Source organism: Chenopodium album, chromosome 12 (genome assembly GCF_948465745.1).
Source record: "Chenopodium album chromosome 12, dcCheAlbu1.1, whole genome shotgun sequence".
NCBI lineage: Eukaryota > Viridiplantae > Streptophyta > Magnoliopsida > Caryophyllales > Amaranthaceae > Chenopodium > Chenopodium album.
The window spans coordinates 26,452,695-26,460,593 of NC_137845.1; the positions used below are offsets into that span (position 1 = coordinate 26,452,695).

Genomic DNA, 7,899 nt, shown 5'->3' on the forward strand with positions numbered 1-7,899 from the left:
GTGTTTTTGGCACATTTAGACAATTTAAGAAACCTTCACCTTATGGTTGTTAGTAAATAGAAACTAATAATCGGTTTGTGTTTGTGCTTGCAGAGTCTGTTTTCTATTCCTAATGATGCTGAGAAGAGAAGGGTGTTTGAATCTTTATTAGCGGAAAGGTCCAGAGGCTTTAAGACCACCTTGACTAATGGATGGATCTACAAGAAGAAGAAATCAAAGAAGAAGAAAGCTGTTGAGGATGACCTTCTCCCGTGGCAAAAATGGCCGACCGTGTCAAAAGAAGACTGGGAAGAGTTCGTTAGAATGAAGACTCAAAAAAAAGCCATTGTAAGTTTGTGTAAATCTGATTTCAATTGAATAATAGCTTGACTCTTTTTGTAGTACTGATACTAACATTTGTTTTTATGTAAGAACTTCGAGAGCAAAATAAAAAAAATGTAGAGAAGAAGGAGTACGTCCATCGTATGGGGGCTAAGACATTTGATGAAAAGAGACCTGAGTGGATCAAAAAGGGTTTATACCCTAAATCGCTTCTAGTGGCATCGAAGGAACCCTCTAGTTCCACGATCACTACTTTGGTGAGTCGTGCTGGTGATTTCTTTTGTTCTTTTCATACATTTGATAAGGAAACCGGAAAATGGGTCATCAAGGGTCCGGAAACCAAAAAAATGGCAGATAAACTTGTAAGTTACCTATGAACTGTTGAATTTTAAGTCGCTTTTGCATCAAAATCACTATACAAACCATTAACTGCATTACTGACATCCTTTTTCCTTTTGCTACAGCTTGAGCACACTCATGAACTGGTGGAGTGCAAATTGGTCCCAAGTGTGGAGAATGACCCTTTCACCATGGCTTTGGGAAGGCCATACCATCCAGGACGAGTAGTAGGTTCGGGAGGGTCATTGCTAGGATGGCAAAAGGTGATGGGTCCAGAATACACGAAATCGGGTAGATCTCTAGCCAGTGTTAACTCACCGGGGGAGTTGAATGCCAAGGTGGCATCAATTAAAGAACAAGTACGCAACGAGTTAGTAGGTGAATTCAATGCTTGGGCGAAGCAGATGAACTTACCGACTTTGCCGTTCCTCGCGACTACACCGGTCGACTCATGTTCTCAACCAAAAGGACAAGGAGAAGGTGATAGACATGGAGGAGATGAGATACATGGAGAAGATGTGCCACCTGAGGTAATTTCAATTGGGTTATTAAAAGTTTTAAAATACTGAGTTAATTGAAATCTGAGGTGGCATGATTGATGAACTGTTGCAGGTTCCTACTCCCACACATGCGGACTCGAGGGAACTTGATAATCCAACACCGCATGAATATCCAGATTTACAGGTGATTTGTAACCCTCTACCTTAATGAATTTCGTTATATTATCTATGGTGTAGTAAAAGACCTATTTAGAGAACTTCTTTTTGTACTTGTGTAGGAAGACACCCGGTGTGCACTTCTAGCCCCGGGGCATGCAAATAGTATGCAATTGAGTTTCGTGGCGTATGGTAGTGCACAAGCAACGACCGATGCTACGGTGGGGCCACATCATTACTCGGTTGGGATCGTTGAGGGGTTCGAAGACATCCTACTACCCGTACCGATAGAGGAGGTTGAGATAACAAAGCTTTGGTAAGCTATAGGTAGCTTCGTTAATTGGCCACGTGCGTGGGTGAGGTTGATTAACGAGGTAATTTATTTATTTTCAATTTTTTTATTGTTAAATAACCGTTAGGCACTCTCTAACTGCACCTCTGAAAATAAAACCGCTAAAATAGCACGACTCCCCGGCCCCCATCTCCGATGCCGAGGCAGCGGCGGCCTCGGCTGTTGCTCCCTGCGCTGCTCCGGCCTCCGGAGCGGCTGCCCGGGCTGCTCCGGCCTCGGCAGCCGCTGCCGGGGCTGCTCCGGCCTCGGAATCAGCTGGATGCCTAGGCTGCAGCAGCCCCGACAGCCTGCTGCCTGGGCTACTGCAGCCTCGGCAGGCGGCTGATGGGGCTACTGTGGCCTCGGCGGGGGCGGCCAGGGCGGCGGCGGCGGCTGCCTTCGCTATTCCGGCAGCAGGGGCGGCTCCCTCGGCTGTTCCAGCCTCAGCGGAAGGTGCACTTTTTTTTTATAAAATATTTTGAGCCATTATTTTTTTTTCTTAACTCACTCGACGGAATAGCTTCTCACATGCCTATTTTCTTCATTTCTCAACTTATGAACTTATTCTTTCTCAAACCATATCATAATTACATATTTATAAGTGAATGTGACTTGAAATGACATAAAAGAAGCTAATTTCTAAGTTTTTTACTCCATTACATCAAAATAAGCCATTTTGAGGCAAAATGGCTTCTCACTTGCCTATTTTTCTTCATTTCTCAACTTGTAAACTTATTCTTTCTCAAACCATCTCATAATTACATATTTATAAGTTATTGTGACTTGAAATTACATAAAATACGCTAAGTTCTAAGTTTTTGGGTCCATTTCATCAAAATAAAGCCATTTTGAGCCGAAATAGCTTCTCACTTGCCTATTTTCTTCATTTCTCAACTTATAAACTTATTCTTTCTCAAACCATCTCATAATTACATATTTATAAGTGATTGTGAGTTGAAATTACATAAAAGAAGCTAATTTCTAAGTTAGTAGGTCCATTTCATCAAAATAAAACCATTTTCAACCAAAATAACTTATAATATGCCTATTTTCTTCATTTCTCAACTTATAAACTTATTCTTTCTCAAACTATATCAGATTTCGCATGGAAGCAAAACTTCAAAGAGAAAGAGGGTGGAGAAGCCTAAAATCATTGATCAACCTAACAAGAAGCTAAGTGAACAACGGTCCAAGAGTGAACAAGCGTCGAAGTTGCACTCTTCGAAAGGTTCACCCATAGAACCTACTCCACTTGTTGAAGACATTGTTCTTCAATCGCTCTCTACTGACATGACCTTTCTTCACAACCGTGCTTGTCATTTATTCGATCCCATGGAAGTTGCACTTCCTAAGGCAATGTTCCACTATGATGAGGATGTCGTTGCATGGATCAGCAAAGAAGATGTGAAGGAATTTCTACGTGGTGCAAAGCTTAACATTTCCCTCATTCAAACATTCATGAGGTACATCAATGCCCACATAATCTACACTTTTTTCAAGTTATTCAAATTTATGGTGATTATCCTAAATGTGATTAATTATTCAATGTTCATGCACGCAGAGCACTACAGGAGCACTTAACTGAAACTGATTCTCCTTGTAAAGTTGGGTGGTTATGCACCGAGCAGTTATCCACTACTAGAATCATAGGCAACCCCCGTGACGTGTTGTACTATGTTGAACAGAGTATCAGGGAATCAGCGCATGCGGGAGACAAGTTCATATTCGCCCCATGTTATAGAGAGTAAGCCTAACCATGTCAAATTCAATCGATTTGGCATCATTATATGTTGACTCCTAAATATTAATTTGCTTGTCTATTGTGAACTTATGTAGGGAGCATTGGAGCCTCATGGTGATTTGTAATTCCAGTAACACAATTTATCACCTTGATTCAGCTCGATCATCGGAAAAGTGGCTAGTGAAGTCTATATTGCAAAAGTAAATATATATAGCTACCTAGTGATGATTATTGCTAATAATAACTAATTTAGTAGTCAAACGACTAATCAAATTTGAATGTACTTTATTTACTACAGTGTTATGAAGAAGCTACATTGTTGTGCTCCTCAGGGTCCAACATGGAAGTCACCTTTGGTAATTTACATGATATTGTGATTATCTTCAAAATCTATGTTAGTAAATATTTTCTAATTTCCTTTGCATGTTTCACTGATGTGATTTGTTCATCATATGCTAGTGCGCACAACAAGAAAATGGACTTGATTGTGCTTTGTATGTGATGAGATTCATGCTTGACATATTGACTCATTATACGGATAGTCAACCGCTTGATGAGGTAAGTCCTAAAACTTAATGAAATGCTATTTTGATGTGATTTCTAGCCTTAGACACCTAATATTACCCAACATTGACATGTTATGAGAAATAAATAGGTCATTTGACAAGAAAGGTAGAAAATGGGCTGAATAGAAGTCATATGGGCCATTTTGTGTTAATATGCTCTTTTGATGTGATTTCTTTCCTTATACACCTATAACTAGATAATATGGACATGTTATGAGATCAATAAAGTTCATTTGATAAGAAATGTAGGAAATGGGCAAAGTAAAGTCATATAGGCCATATTCAGGCCATTTTGAGTAAAAAGCGTCTTAAACCTACATAAAACTAGGTGAAATTGACATGTTATGAGAAAGAAATAGTTCATTTGATAAGAAATGTAGGAAATAGGCTAAATAGAAGTCAAATAGGCCATATTTGGGCCATTTTGAGTAAAATGCGTCTTAAAACTTAATGAAATGCTATTTTCATGTGATTTCTAGCCTTAGACACGTAATATTACCCAACATTGACATGTTATGAGAAATAAATGGGTCATTTGATAAGAAAGGTTATATTTGATAAAATACATATTGTTTTGCCTAATTAATTAATTCTAACATAATTTTTTTGTATTCAAGTTTTGCAAGGTACAAAAGGATGGTCCGTTGACAATCAAGGAACTTAATGAAGTTCGTGACATGTTGGCGTCTTTTATCACTTTCAACATGTAAATGTCATTTTAATTGTAAATTTATGTTAACTTTTTAACTATATTATTATTCATTATTTACTTACTATCATTTGTATATATATATATGATGAGCTTCGTTTTTGGTGCCCTCAAAAGAATAAGATTTAGGTTCATTTTCTTTATTTTCTTTATTTTCTTTCATTATTTTCATATAATTCTTTTAGTTTTATTCGATTTTCCATTTTTTATAATTCACTTTAGTTCTCGATTGATTTTTACGAGTTTTTCATATTTTTAGTTGATAATTCATAATTTTAGTTTTAGTTTTACCTTGCTACGATTCCTCTCTTTGTTTTATTTGTGTTTTGTAGGTGAAAAATCAAGTCAATTTGCTCATTTTAGGACTGCCATGTTTGCGGGCATCATCTCGAGTGCACTGATGTTGGGGATGCTCGGGAGCGCGGAGTTTGATCAAGCAAGCGAAGGATCCAAAGCCCATGCATCGCACAGGGGTGCGCGCGTGCGGCACAGGGGTGCGTGCGCGCAAACCTAGCCATGCGCGCGCGCGGCTGGGTTGTGCGTGCGCACGGCCTGTGCGGCCCTCTTCGCTCGATTTTTCTTATTTATAGCTTTTGACTTTCTTTTTGGGGATGACTTAATTTTGTACTAGAGAGAGAATTTTTCCAGAAATAGTAGAGAGAGAAAGTAGAGAGAGAAGCTTATGATTCACTTGTTAGTACTTGAATTTAATCTTAGATTTCAATTTAATCTTGAAATTCCTTCTTCAATTCAATGAATATTTTTAAGATTTCTTTCCCTTGATTTACTTTTAATGCAATTCCTTCTAGTTTTTTTTTGGATTTTGATTGAGATTATATTCCTTGCTTTAGAAATTGTTTATTGATTGATTTTCTTTTGATTTAGCTTTAAATGAATATGAATTTGATTGAATTTGTTTTGTTTCTTAATTTCACCATGTTTAGTGAGTAGATTAGTTGCTAGGGAGAAGGGGAAGCATGCTTGATTGATGATTTTTGCTAGTTGATGATGTTAAATTGATTTGAATGGTGCAATTAAATTGGTTGACATAGTTGTGCATGTGATTGATTGGACTAGGAGTGATCAACCTATAAGATTAATCTAGATTGCATTGCAAATTTCAATGACATGAACCCTTGATTTGAGAATTGCTTTAATTGATTGAATATGATTGTGATTTTCCTAGCTAGCCATTCATAGTGGTCCCTAGCTTGGCTTATAGGAGATAGCCCTTGAATTCCTTTGATTGCAACTATTGTTTGTCCTTTGCAATGTTTGAATTGATTGAGTGATTTTTCAATTAGCATAATCATTGAGCTTGCATGTGGAACCTATATCCCTAGTGTTTAGTATGTTGAATTTCTCGATTTATCTAGTTTTCTCGATACCTTAGTTACCAACCGCATCTTCCGCAAACTTCGAAGTAGCTTGACCTAGGCTATAGCTTGCACCTACTTATTACCTCGGCTTCGACCCTTGACTTACCATATACTCGTATTAGGTTGGTCGAGTGTTTATAAATTTTCTTTGACTCTAGGAAAGGGTAGAGAACGACCTACATTTTCCTCGTGTCAAAAATGGCGTCGTTGCCAGGGAATGATATTGGTGCTTTGTTATAGTTGTTGAGTCTATTTCACCATTAATTGAAAATACAAAAAGATTTTCTTTAAGGCTACATTTGTAGCCGTGCTACTAACCATTTCTTTTGAGATTTTATGCATAGAGCACGTGATCATTCACTAATGCCATTTGATCCGGAAATTGAGAGAACAATTGCAAGGTTGAGGAGTGCTAGACGATCTTTGAGCCCTAGCATTTCAAGTGAAGAAGAGCCACAACAAGAAGAATAAGAAAGAATTGGGGATTCCCGGTGCATATAGATTTGAGAGTGGGATTGCTCCACCTACAACACCGGAAAATGATTTTGAAATAAGACCGGCGATGATCACTTTGATAGAGAGGCGACAATTTAGTGGGGCCAAGCATGAAAGCCCACTAAACCATCTCAAGTAGTTCGAGAAGTATTGCAATACTATCAAGGTGAACGGAATTTCCCAAGAATTCATCCGCCTCAAGCTCTTTCCCTTTTCTCTCATAGGTCGTGCTTTGGAATGGCTAGACAAGGAGGTAAAGCCGAATTCTCTAAGGACATGGGACGAGGTCACCAAGGAATTTCTTTCCCGTTTCTATCCTCAAAAGAAAATGGCGGAAGCTAGAGCTTTGATTCAAGGTTTCAAGCAAAAGCCAAATGAGAGCCTCTATGAAGCATGGGAGAGATACAAGGAGTATCAAAGAGAATGTCCTCATCACGGAATTCCAACCTATCAAATCATTAAAATTTTCTATGGAGGTCTTAGCCCTTAAGGAAAATCATGTTAGATGGAGGAGCCGGAGGTCCTATCATGAACAAAACGGAAGAGGAAGTGGTGGACATAATTGAGGACGTAGTGAGGTATTATAGAGATTGGCAAGATGGAGAAAGAGAGTCAACTAGCAAGAGTAGCTCTTCGGTGTACTCGGTTGATCATCTAAATGCAATCAACAATCTATCCTCTCAAATGACAAACTTGGGGAAGGAGATGTCCGCTATCAAGGCAAAGTTGGAAAGTGCTACCTACCAAGTTTCAAGTCTTCCCTCCCAAACTAAGGGGAGAGGTACGTCTTCTAATTCTCAACCCCTTCCTTCTTCTAGTAACATGCCTATGGGATGCTTGTTTTGTGATGATTGTGGGTCGTATGAGCATGATGTTTCTAGTTGCCCTCAAGCATGTATGGATGTTTGTGATGATCAAGATGGAAATGTGAATGAGCATGTGAACTATGTGTCAAATAATCATGATTCTAGGTTTGAGAATCAAAGAGGTCAATGGAATAGGAATTACAACAATCATGGCAATTTTGACAACTATAACCAAGGTGGTGGTTATAGGAACCAAGGGAACCAAGGTTCTCGAGGTAACTATAACAATCAAGGTTATAGTAGCCAAAATCAAAACCAAAATTATGGTAATCAAACCAAGGTTATGGGAATCATAATCAAGGTAGTGGTAATCCAAAATCAAGGTTATGGTCAAAATCAAAGTAGGGGTAATTGGAACAATCAAGGTAGAGGCAATTTTCAAAACAATGCTCAAAGAGGCCCTCCACCCGAATTTGCTCCAAAGGCCCAAAATGATAATTCCTATGTTCAATCCTCTTCTTCACATAGAACAAATTTGGAAGAAATCATTGAAAAT

At 38.5% G+C, this 7,899-nt stretch overlaps 1 non-coding gene across 1 annotated transcript; it reads right to left on the minus strand.

Moving 5' to 3' along the window:
- Positions 1–6,872: 6,872 nt before the first annotated feature.
- On the minus strand, positions 6,873–6,978 carry LOC145573318 (small nucleolar RNA R71). The gene has a single exon (XR_014097367.1). It is a non-coding gene; the product is annotated as a small nucleolar RNA R71 (small nucleolar RNA).
- Positions 6,979–7,899: the final 921 nt, after the last annotated feature.